Source organism: Mesoplodon bidens, assembly GCF_964165515.1.
Source record: "Mesoplodon bidens genome assembly, contig: HAP1_SCAFFOLD_72, whole genome shotgun sequence".
Classification (NCBI taxonomy): Eukaryota; Metazoa; Chordata; class Mammalia; order Artiodactyla; family Ziphiidae; genus Mesoplodon; species Mesoplodon bidens.
The window spans coordinates 382,771-394,273 of NW_027671438.1; the positions used below are offsets into that span (position 1 = coordinate 382,771).

General features: G+C 38.3%; 1 pseudogene across 1 annotated transcript; it reads left to right on the forward strand.

Moving 5' to 3' along the window:
• Nucleotides 1-5,563: 5,563 nt before the first annotated feature.
• Nucleotides 5,564-6,510, forward strand: LOC308611357 (inorganic pyrophosphatase 2, mitochondrial-like; annotated as a pseudogene). Its single transcript has one exon. The product of its transcript is annotated as an inorganic pyrophosphatase 2, mitochondrial-like (transcript).
• The last annotated feature ends 4,993 nt before the right edge of the window (nucleotides 6,511-11,503 follow it).

The following is an 11,503-nucleotide window of genomic DNA, read 5'->3' on the forward strand; positions in this document are numbered from 1 at the left end:
ATATAAAGGCCATAATTTTTAACTGACATCAACAAATACCTGAACATAAAATAATAAATAAGATTATGTCAGATTCCAATATATTGTTAAAAATGTAATAATTTCAACAACTTGTACTTGAATCTCAGGTCCAGAAGACCTGAAATAATGGTACAAAATGTGAAAAACACAGAAACCACAGAAAATATTAAAACAATACAATAATTAAACTGTTTAATCAAAGTACAAAAAAACCTTCAAGTTTATTGTCCTCAACACCTATCAAAGATTGAAAGAGAGAAAAAGACTAATACCATGCCATATTCTCAATTCATGCTCTTCTTAAACTTCAAGTTCTGAGTCTCAAAGATAGGTTGTTACTAGGATATCTGAAGAGATGACACCATATGCACACATCAATATTTTAACAGACCGCCACTCTTGAATGATCCAGGGACCAAACATCAAATTTCTAAAATTTATTTCCTTTTCCCATAGGTTGACAACCCTTGTGCCCCTGTATTCCTGCTTAGCACTTCCATGATAGGTATGCAGATAAAGGAAGAGGAAGTTAGATGCAAATAATGTTGGCGCTTAACAACAATTCAGGTATAAGGTTTGATATAGTAATTGAAATCCATAGTTCAATCTCAAAGCAAGATTGGATTTATAGTTTTCCTTTCTTGTTAGCATATGGGATCAAATGCATGCTAAGTAGTTATACGTTAGAAACCAAGTCTCAAAAATGACTTTAGGAAGGTAGCATCAGGTACAAAATTACTGTCCATACAGAGAATGATGACAAGGGATCAAAGAGTATAAGGCAATCTAATTTTGCCATCTCTTGCTTCTACTTTCTAGGGCTTTGAAGCAAAGATTTGTGTTTCCTAACCTTTTGTCCTCCCAGGAATGTAGTACTCCCATAGACATTGTCAACAATTCTTCATGCTAACTCTACACTTTCTTTTGCTGCTTCAATGCAAGTAAAGATAAACTGATTTTACTGTAAATACGGATGGTTTTGATTTAGCTCCCCCTTTTTTTTTTAAGAAGATGTTGGGGGTAGGAGTTTATTAATTAATTTATTTATTTTTGCTGTGTTGGGTCTTCGTTTCTGTGCGAGGGCTTTCTCTAGTTGTGGCAAGCGGGGGCCACTCTTCATCGCGGTGCGCGGGCCTCTCACTATCGCGGCCTCTCTTGTTGCGGAGCACAGGCTCCAGACGCGCATGCTCAGTAGTTGTGGCTCACTGGCCTAGTTGCTCCGTGGCATGTGGGATCCTCCCAGACCAGGGCTCGAACCCGTGTCCCCTGCATTAGCAGGCACACTCTCAACCACTGTGCCACCAGGGAAGCCCCTAGCTCCATTTTTAAAGTAATTTATTCTTTTTTTTTTTTTTTTTTGCGATACGCGGGCCTCTCACTGTCGTGGTCTCTCCGGTTGCGGAGTACAGGCTCCGGACGCGCAGGCTCAGCGGCCATGGCCCACGGGCCCAGCCGCTCCGTGGCATGTGGGATCCTCCCGGACCGGGGCACGAACCCGCGTCCCCCGCATCGGCAGGCAGACTCTCAACCACTGCGCCACCAGGGAAGCCCAAAGTAATTTATTCTTAAATGTCAGCATTTTAATTATTAATGGCAAATGATCTGCTACCCACTTCATGAGTAATGAAGACTGACCAATATGTTGATATCCCAAAGTGGACAGCTGCTGACCATAAACAATTAACACTAACTTGCCTATTGTAACCAAGGAACTAAAGAACTGTGAGATACCTAACACGGCATCCTACAACTGAAAAAAGAAATACTTAGTAGCCATTTAGTCCTGTATTTTGCAACTCCTCTGTCAGGAACTCTCATATGCAATGAAAGACTACCAAATTTTTCTTTCCTTCCCTATTGACACTTTTAGCCAGGGTGAGGGGAATAAAGGTGATAGTAACCATAGTAGAAAGGAGATAGGCTAATAAATATGATGGAGGAGGTTTCACATGTGTATTATATATATAATATGATTGTGGATGAGTGCCATGGAAGAAACAACGTCTAGAGGTCAGGAAAAAGGCAGCCGCACTGTGCCCCAAGAAGGGTCACTGGGCTGTCACTGACCAGGAAAGACTCACTAAAAGCAGTGGGATAGGACTTAAATGTTTTTCCTTTACTTCACAGTCAGCCAAAGTACTGCATTTTTCAAATTGGATTCATACTTGGGTTGCTTTCACTATGTAAATAAAACAAATGGAGAATTTTTCAATAACAATGGATCTTTTACTTGGCATATTAAACCCCTCCCCCAACACCACCCCCCAACCCCGCCACTACCACCATCCTTAAGCCAAGGCACTCCTCCAATGATTTTGATTGAGCCTTTTGTAGAATTATGAACTTGGGGAGCTTTTTCAAGGAGAAAAGAACGAACTGAACGCCAGGTGGGATTTAGCCAAAGCTGTCACAGCTCTGGGTGTTACCCCTCATAATCCGTCTTGCTGAATCAAAAAGCAAACTGTGAACAAACAGCTTAGGCAGTTTGTTTGAAGATACACTCCTGTCTTTCTAGGAGGGATTAAGTCATGGCTACAGTTTGTTTGGAAAATGATTATCCACATGAAAATTATTAAACTCATGTGGCATCTCTTTGAGCCGAAATGTTTTATAACTTTTCGCCTCTGGATCATAGTGACAATGATGCTGTAGTTTTTATACTAAAACACAGGCTCTCTCCACAGTCTTTCAAAAAGTCGTCAATTTTTTTTGCATTTGCCACAAGCATACAGAAGATGTTGACTTTCAAACTTTTAAATAATAAGGGTTCAAGCTCTGCCTTTAAAAGGCATCACAGCAATACCAGATGTGGAGAGAAGAGGATTATTTTCAGCTTTTATTCTAAACACTGGATTCCATAAAAGCCACATTCATACCCTGCCGGGGGAGACAGATTAAGTGGCTGAGAGCTTGAGCAAGAAAGGAAGAATAAAGGCAACCCTGTGATACATCAGAAGTAAAGGGTTTTCCCTTAGAGTATAGAATGGAGTGATATTAAATTTTCATTGTGGTAAGCAGATCTAAACCTTGGAATACAGTATAATCTCTAAATATCTAAGCAATCAGCCTCTTTTATATCGCCAAATATTGCATTTTTGATACTCAACGTATTTTGGTATGCAGGTAACTCTTGAATTGAGGTGAGAAGAGAGGCTGGGGGAGGAGGGTGCTATTCAACAAACACTAAATGGTTGCTATGTTTCAGGCACCATGGTGGGTCTTGGATAAACAGGCTTAATAAAACACTGGCCCTCTCTTCTTATACTCATAGTCTAGTAAGGGAGACAGACACGTAAACAACAGATTACTAACCATTGTGATAAAGAGCACAATACAAGGGTAACCATTATGTTGATTAAGCAGAACTCCATAGAATGCAAACAAACAAAAAAAAACCAAACAAACAACAACTTCATTCATTCCCTTTATACTAGGTCCTTTATAACCAATCTGCAGATTCATTTTTTTCTCTTGTCCTTTGAAGAAAATGTTGGGTAAGGAAAGGTCCCATAATTTTCTTAGACACTCTTCTTTTAAGTTACGTTTAGTGCCAAGAATAATCTAGCTCAGTAATAATAATGTCTAGTCCAGTTTATTAATCAAAACACCAACTTGATTTAAAGTTAAAACTTCTTCCCTCTGCCATCTGGTAGTAGTTTCAACCTGGGACACTTAAAGTGGAGGAGAAGGGTATGGTCTTCTTTTTCTCTAGTTCCTCCCTTGAATTCTTTAACCCATCCAACTCCCATCTCCACACACAAAATTGCTTCTGTTTCCATCAGGGATGGAACTAGGCAAAGAGAGAAGAAAGCATCAGGAAATGTCTTAACTTGACTGGTACTATTAGAATCTGAACAAAGTAAATTCTTTCTCTAATAAGGTAAATTTATTTATTTACTTACCCCACGAATATTAATGGAACACCAACTACATTTTAAAAACTGTTACAAACACTGAGGACACATAATAAAAAAAATCAAAGTCCCTGATTCCATGGACTTTAGAGTCTAGTGGGGGCTATAAGTCAACATACATTATACTAAATATATATAATTTATTCAGATAGATGGTATGTAAAGTACAATGTTAATTATATAAAAAATATGTTAGATGGTGACAAGTGCTATGGAAAAATATTAAACAGGAAAGGGGGATAAGGAGCATGAGAGGTAGGTTAATTTTACTTAGGGCAGTCAGGAAAGCTTTTTCTGATAAGGTGATATTTGAGCAAGAGACCTGAAAAAACCGAAGGATTTAAGCCAAGAAAATATCAGATTAAAGAGCATTCCGGCCTGAGAGAATAATAACTGCAAAGGCCCTGAGGTAGGCAAATGTTTAGTATGTTCAAAGAACAGCAAGAAGGCCAGTAGTACGGCTAGAGTAGAACAAGAAAAAGAAAGAATGCTGGAGATGAGGCCAAAGAAGCAGAAAAAACTTAGATTGAATGTAAGGTATGCAGAGGCCATTGGGCTTTTTTCTGAGTTAAAGAGAGAAGCTCCTGGAACTTTTGAGCAGAGAAGTAAAATGATATAATGTATGTTTTTAAAATATCCGTCTGGCTTCAAGGTGGAGAACAGATGGTAAGGCAAACATGGAAGCAGGAAGACAATTCGGAGGCTACCAGAAGAATTTAGGCAAGAGATGATGGTAGCTTGAATCACTAAGACTGAGTAGGAAGCAGGTAGAGAGCATTAGACAGATCTGAATATACTATAAAAGATTTAATGATGGAACAATTATGGGTATGAGAGTGAGAAAAAAGTCAAAGCTAACTGCAAATTTTTTTTTTTTTTTTTGCGACACACGGGCCTCTCACTGTTGTGGCCTCTCCCGCTGGGGAGCACAGGCTCCGGACACGCAGGCTCAGCGACCATGGCTCACGGGCCCAGCCACTCCGCGGCATGTGGGATCCTCCTGGACCGGGGCACGAACCCGCGGTCCCCTGCATTGGCAGGTGGACTCCCAACCACTGCACCACCAGGGAAGCCCACTGCAAAATTTTTGACCTCAGAAACTCAAAGAAGGATGTTGCTACTTATAGAAATAGGGGGAAATGTGAGAAGGTAAGGTTTGACTTAAAAAACAAACAAGCAAAGGAAACAAAAGCAAATAAACAAATGGGACTGCATCAAACTAAAAAGTACAGCAAAGAAAACTACCAACAAAACAAAAAGGCCACCGGTAGAATGGGAGAAGAAATCTGCAAACAATGTATCCAATAAGGAGTTAATATCAAAGTACACAAAGAAGTCATATAACTTAATGTCAAAAAAACAAACAATCCAATTAAAAAATGGGCAGAGGAACTGAACTGATATTTTTCCAAAGAAAATGGCCAGCAGGCACACGAAAAGATGCTTAACATCACTAATCATCAGGGAAATACAAATCAAAACCACGATGAGATCTCACCTCACACATGTAAGAATAGTTATTATCAAACAGACAACAGACCAGCTGGGCCTGGAGCGTTGGCGCCCCCCCTGCCACCACCACCGCCGCCACTGCTGCCCACCTGCCACAGGGAGCGAGCTCAGGGTCCTGGCCGTGTTGCACCATGGCCCTGTACCACACAGAGGAGCACAGCCAGCCCCACTCCTGGTTACCACCTCTTTTTCAAGAATGTAGCTGGTCACTACATTTCCCCTTTCATGATATTCCTCTGAAGAGGAAAATGGCATTCCTACAAAGAGAGCACGAAATGATGAATATGAGAATTTGTTTAATATGGTTGTAGAAGTACCTCCGTGGACAAATGCTAAAATGGAGATTGCCACAGAGGAGTCATTGAATCCCATTAAACAAGATGTAAAGGATGGCAAGCTTCCCTATGTGGCAATTATCTTTCCTCACAAGGGTTATATATGGAATTATGGTGCCCTCCCTCAGACTTGGGAAGATCCCCATCGAAAAGATAAGAGCACAGACTGCTGTGGAGATAATAATCCTATTGATGTTTGTGAGATACGCTCAAAGGTTCTTTCTTGTGGAGATGTTGTTCATGTGAAGATCCCTGGGATTCTGGCTCTTATTGATCAGGGTGAAACAGACTGGAAATTAATTGCTATCAATGTGAATGATCTTGAAGCCTCAAAGTTTCATGATATTGAAGATGTTAAGAAGTACAAACCTGGTTACTTAGAAGCTACGCTTAATTGGTTTAGATTTTATAAGATACCAGAGGGAAAACTGGAAAACCAGTTAGCTTTTAATGGAGAATTCAAGAACAAGGCTTTTGCTCTTAAAGTTATTAAATCTACTCATGAATGTTGCAAAGCATTGCTTATGGAGAAGTGTGATGGAGGGGCTATAAATTGGACAAATGTGCAGGTATGTGATAGCCCTTTCCATTGTTCTCAAGAGGAAGCTAGATCATTAGTTGAATCAGTGTCATTTTCACTGAAAAAAGGAAGTAATGAAGAAGATCAAGTATGGCACTTCCTTGGCAAGTGATGAGAACATTTGAAGTTCTGCCATCAGGATTCCAGTCTCTAAGAACTACAAGAATCCCATCTCCCCCAAGTGCTAGAAACAGGCAGATCTATGAGAATTTGCTAACTTCCTGTTGAAACTTTTTTTTTCAAACTTTTTGATATGCAATGTGTAAAAAAAATTGAAATTTTTGAAAAAAAAAGACAACAAATGACAAGTGTTTGCAAGGATGTGAAAAAAAGAAAGAAAAAGGAACCCTCATGCACTGTTGGTGGGAATGTAAATTGGTGAGGCCACTATAGAAAACAGTATGGAGGTTCCTCAAAAAACTAGAAACAGAACTACCACATGATCCAGAAATCTCACTCCTGGGTATATATCTGGAAAAAAATGAAAGCACTAATTTGAAAAGATACATGCACCCCAATGTTCACAGCAGCCCTATTTATAATAGCCAAGATATGGAAGCACCCAAGTGCCCATCAACAGATGAATGACTAAAAATGTGGTGTACATATATATATATATATATATATATGTATATATATATATATATATACACAATGGAATATTACTCAGACATAAAAAAAGAATGAAATTCTGCCACTTGCAACAACATGGATGGACCCAGAGTGTATTGTGCAAAGTGAAATAAGTCACAAAGAAAGACAAAAAGATATAATGTATGATTTCTATTATGTGTGGATTCTAAAAAAACAACAAATGAACAAACATAACAAAACAGAAACAGAGTCATAGATACAGAGAATAGCTTGTCAGAGGGAAGGAGGGTGGGGGATCAGCAAAATAGGTGAGGGAGATTAAGAGGTACAAAATTCCGATTACAAAAATAAATGAGTCATGGGGATGAAGTGTACAGTGTAGAGAATATAGTCAATGTAATATCTTTGTTGGGTGACAGTAACTAGTATAGTGGTGATCATTTTGTAACACACAGAAATACTGAAACACTATGTTTTACTATGTGAAACTAACATAGTGTTGCAGGTCAATTATACTTCAAAAACAAACAAACTCAGAAAAGGAGATCAGATTTTGTGGTTACCCAAGGTGGAGGTGGAAGGAGGCAGAATTGAATAAAAGTGGTCAAAAGATACAAACTTCCAGTTATAAAATAAGTAAGTATTAGGGATGTAATATACAACATGATTAATATAATTAAGACTGCTGTATGTATGAAAATTGTTAGGAAAGTAAATCTTAAGAGTTCTCATCACAAGGAAAAAATACTTTTTCTTTTTATTTTGAATCTATATGTGATGATAGATGTTCACTAAACTTATTGTGGTAATGATTTCATGATGTATGTAAGTCAAATCATTATGCTGTACACCTTAAACTTAGCACTGTATGTCATTTATATCTCAATAAAACTGAAAGGAAAACAAAAACAAAAACAAGGGTTTTGTTTTGTTCATGTTGAGTTTAAGCTTCCTATTTAACAGCTAAAATCAATCTCCAAAACTGGAGATTAGAGAAGCCCAGCCTAGTCAGCAGTACCTAAAGACATGAAAAGGGAACTGTGTGGGTGGAAAAGTGATCCCAGGCCAAAGATCTGAAAAAGAATAGCTGATACCACATTTAAGATACTTATAATTATTAGAAGAAATACATTACCATTAATGAATCAAATATCACCCTTAATTAAAGATTCCTTAATTTTAAAACATGTAAATGTGAAAAAGTATAACATTTTATACCTGATTCTAATGATAACCATAAATTTTAGAAAATAAAATGGTAGCTGGCAGGTTAGAAAATTATCAAAAGGTTTTCCAACTAAAAAGAAACCCTTTTTTTTTTTTTTTTTTTTTTTTTTTTTTGCGGTACACGGGCCTCTCACTGTTGTGGCCTCTCCCGTTGCAGAGCACAGGCTCCGGACGCGCAGGCTCAGTGGCCATGGCTCATGGGCCCAGCAGCTCCGCGGCACGTGGGATCTTCCCAGACCGGAGCACGAACCCGCGTCCCCTGCATCGGCAGGCGGACTCTCAACGACTGCGCCACCAGGGAAGCCCAGAAACATTTTTAAATAAATGCTTTAAATAAACTCAGAGATTTCCTCATAGCTGCAACTTGGAACCAGTTGTTTTTATTTCCACTAAAGATATAAAGTCAGGAAGTTTTTTATAAAGACAATTACATATCATATAAGTCATTTCCCTCATTTGCAGTATGACAGTATGATCATCTCCTGAGATATCAAACTAAGATTTTGCTTCTCTTGGCAGTGATAACATAGTATAAATACCTATAAATGTAAAATTAGAGATTCTACTCAATTTAATATTTTCAAAGATTAAATTATCAAATGCAGATTAAACTATCAAACAAAACTCTATTATCCATGTTTTCACGTTGCATAATTACTGTCCCATGTAGACCCCAAGTTGAGAGAGGAAGAATTAATATTGGTCTACCAAACATCACAAGTGCTTCCTCTTTTAGGAAGAGTGGGAGACAGACTTCTCACTACTGGAAAAGGAAGTTACAGATATGGAGAGGAAGAAAATTACAATGAATACTGCAGTGTTGGATATTTAACTGGAATTGGAGGTATTAGTGTGAACTCACAGCTTTCAATATATACAGACACAAAAAATATATAGATGCATATTATATGTACATTATAATATGTATTACACGTTATATAAACACACACACACATATATATGTATATATGTGTATACACACACACACACACACACAGATATGTATATGTGTGTCCACTGAGAAGACATGGAACAGTAACACCCCAATAGCAATGAACATACTTACCACAGTTAGAACCAACATAATGGCTTCTAGATACCATACTCCAGCAAATTAAACCAGGGCATTCTGGAGAAATGGCTGATTCTAGGACTGGATGCCAGAAAATACAAGATACTCCTGACACATGTTGTATGATAAAGTAAGAAAATGTTCAAAGAATGATAGAGATATGTCAAAAGGATCCAGAAGCCAGTTTGAAGGGGCTCCCACTGTCCAAACCTGAGACAACATAAACACCAAAATAAATATTGATTACATGGGAATTCCCTGGTGGTCCAGTGGTTAGGACTCTGTGCTTCCACTGAAGGGAGCCCAGGTTTGATCCCTGCTTGGGGAGCTAAAATCCCACAAGTCCCTCAGCACGGCCAAAGAAAAAAGAAAAATAAATAAATAAATATTGATTACAGACTATAATTAACCAAATAAAATAGAAAACCATGAGCCCGTGTGAATATAAATGAATGAATGAATGAATGAAAAGTGTGATGAATAGAAAGATATATACAGAGTCTCAAAATACCTCTACTCAAAAAAAAAGGAAAGCTTTATAGTATAAAAGTCTGGCAGACAGACAACACCTTGACCAAATGATTAAATTGAACATCATCAGTAACGAGATTAATGAAAATCATGCATCACCTGATAGGATAAAATAAGAAACCAGCCTCGCTTGTGTGCTATTCCTACCAAAGACATATAACCTAAAACTAACATGAGGAAACACCAGACAAACCCAAATTGAAGACATACTACAAAATAGCTGGCTTGTAGTATTTAACATTTATAAAAGTCAAGCATCAATAAAGAACTGTTCCAGAATAAAAGAGATTACTTCTCATATCACAACTTTTCAATGATTTTTCACCATGTGCATTTACTTCCTATTCAAAAAGTTTATTCATTAAATGTTTTAAATAAATACATACATGTTTTTAAAAATACGAACAGGGCTTCCGTGGTGGCGCAGTGGTTGAGAGTCCACCTGCCGATGCAGGGGACACGGGTTCGTGCCCCGGTCCGGGAAGATCCCACATGCTGCGGAGCGGCTAGGCCCATGAGCTATGGCCGCTGAGCCTGCGCGTCCGGAGCCTGTGCCCTGCAACGGGAGAGGCCACAACAGTGAGAGGCCCGCGAACCGCAAAAAAAAAAAATATATATATATATATATATATATATATACATATATATATATATATATATATATATATATATATATATTATAAACAGCCTGACCCAGAAATTCCATTTCTAGGTATACACTCTAGAGAAGCACTTGCAAATATGCACAGTGAGGCATATAGAAAGTGGTTCATGGCAGCACTGTTTATAATAATAAAAAATAGGAAACAAATGTGCAGCGATCCAAAAAAAAAAGATGATTACCCATTTAAAGAACTATTATGCTGCAGTTCAAAGGACTGAGGTACATCTACATAAGCTTTACAGGTAAACTGACAAGACACCTGGTGAATAAAAGAACCATGCTGTAGAGCAACATATACAATGTGATACATTTTTATAACTATACATATTCTAGGTCAATGCATAGCATATCAAACTGATAATAGTAATTGAGTGTTTACCTTCTAGGAAAGGCTGATCAGTGGGAGTCTTTAGACTTATGGAGACTGTTTTAATTTTTTAACTCAGATAATTTAATAATGCATTACTTACATAAGTAAAAATAATTTTAAAAAATACTCCTGACCATGAGTTTACAGTCTATTTGGGGAGTATAGCAGACAATGAGAATGCTAGTGTTTCCCTGTCAACCATACTTTTCCATCCAATTCATCTGATATTTGAGAATGATATTCCCACTTCATGTTATCACGGGGGGAAATCAACCCTTTCTGATCATAAAGGTGAGCCCACAAAATTTTGTGGAAGAGCAGCCAAGATGGCAGAGTAAAAAGACCCTGAGCTCACCTCCTCTCACAAGCACACCAAAATCATAACTATCTGCAGAATAACCATAGATAAAAAAAGATTGGAGCCTACCAGAAAAGATCTGCTACAGCTAGAGACATAAAGAAGGAACCACAGCGAGACCAGTAGGAGGGGTGGACTCGTGATATAATCAAATCCCATACCCCTCCCTGGGTGGGTGACCCACAAACTGGAGAATAATTATATTGCAGAGACCCTCCCACAGGAGCGAGAGTTCTGAGCCCCACGTTAGGCTCCCCAGCCAGGGGGTCTGGTACTGAGAAGATGAACTCCCAGAGCATTTGGCTTTGAAGTCCAGCAGGGCATA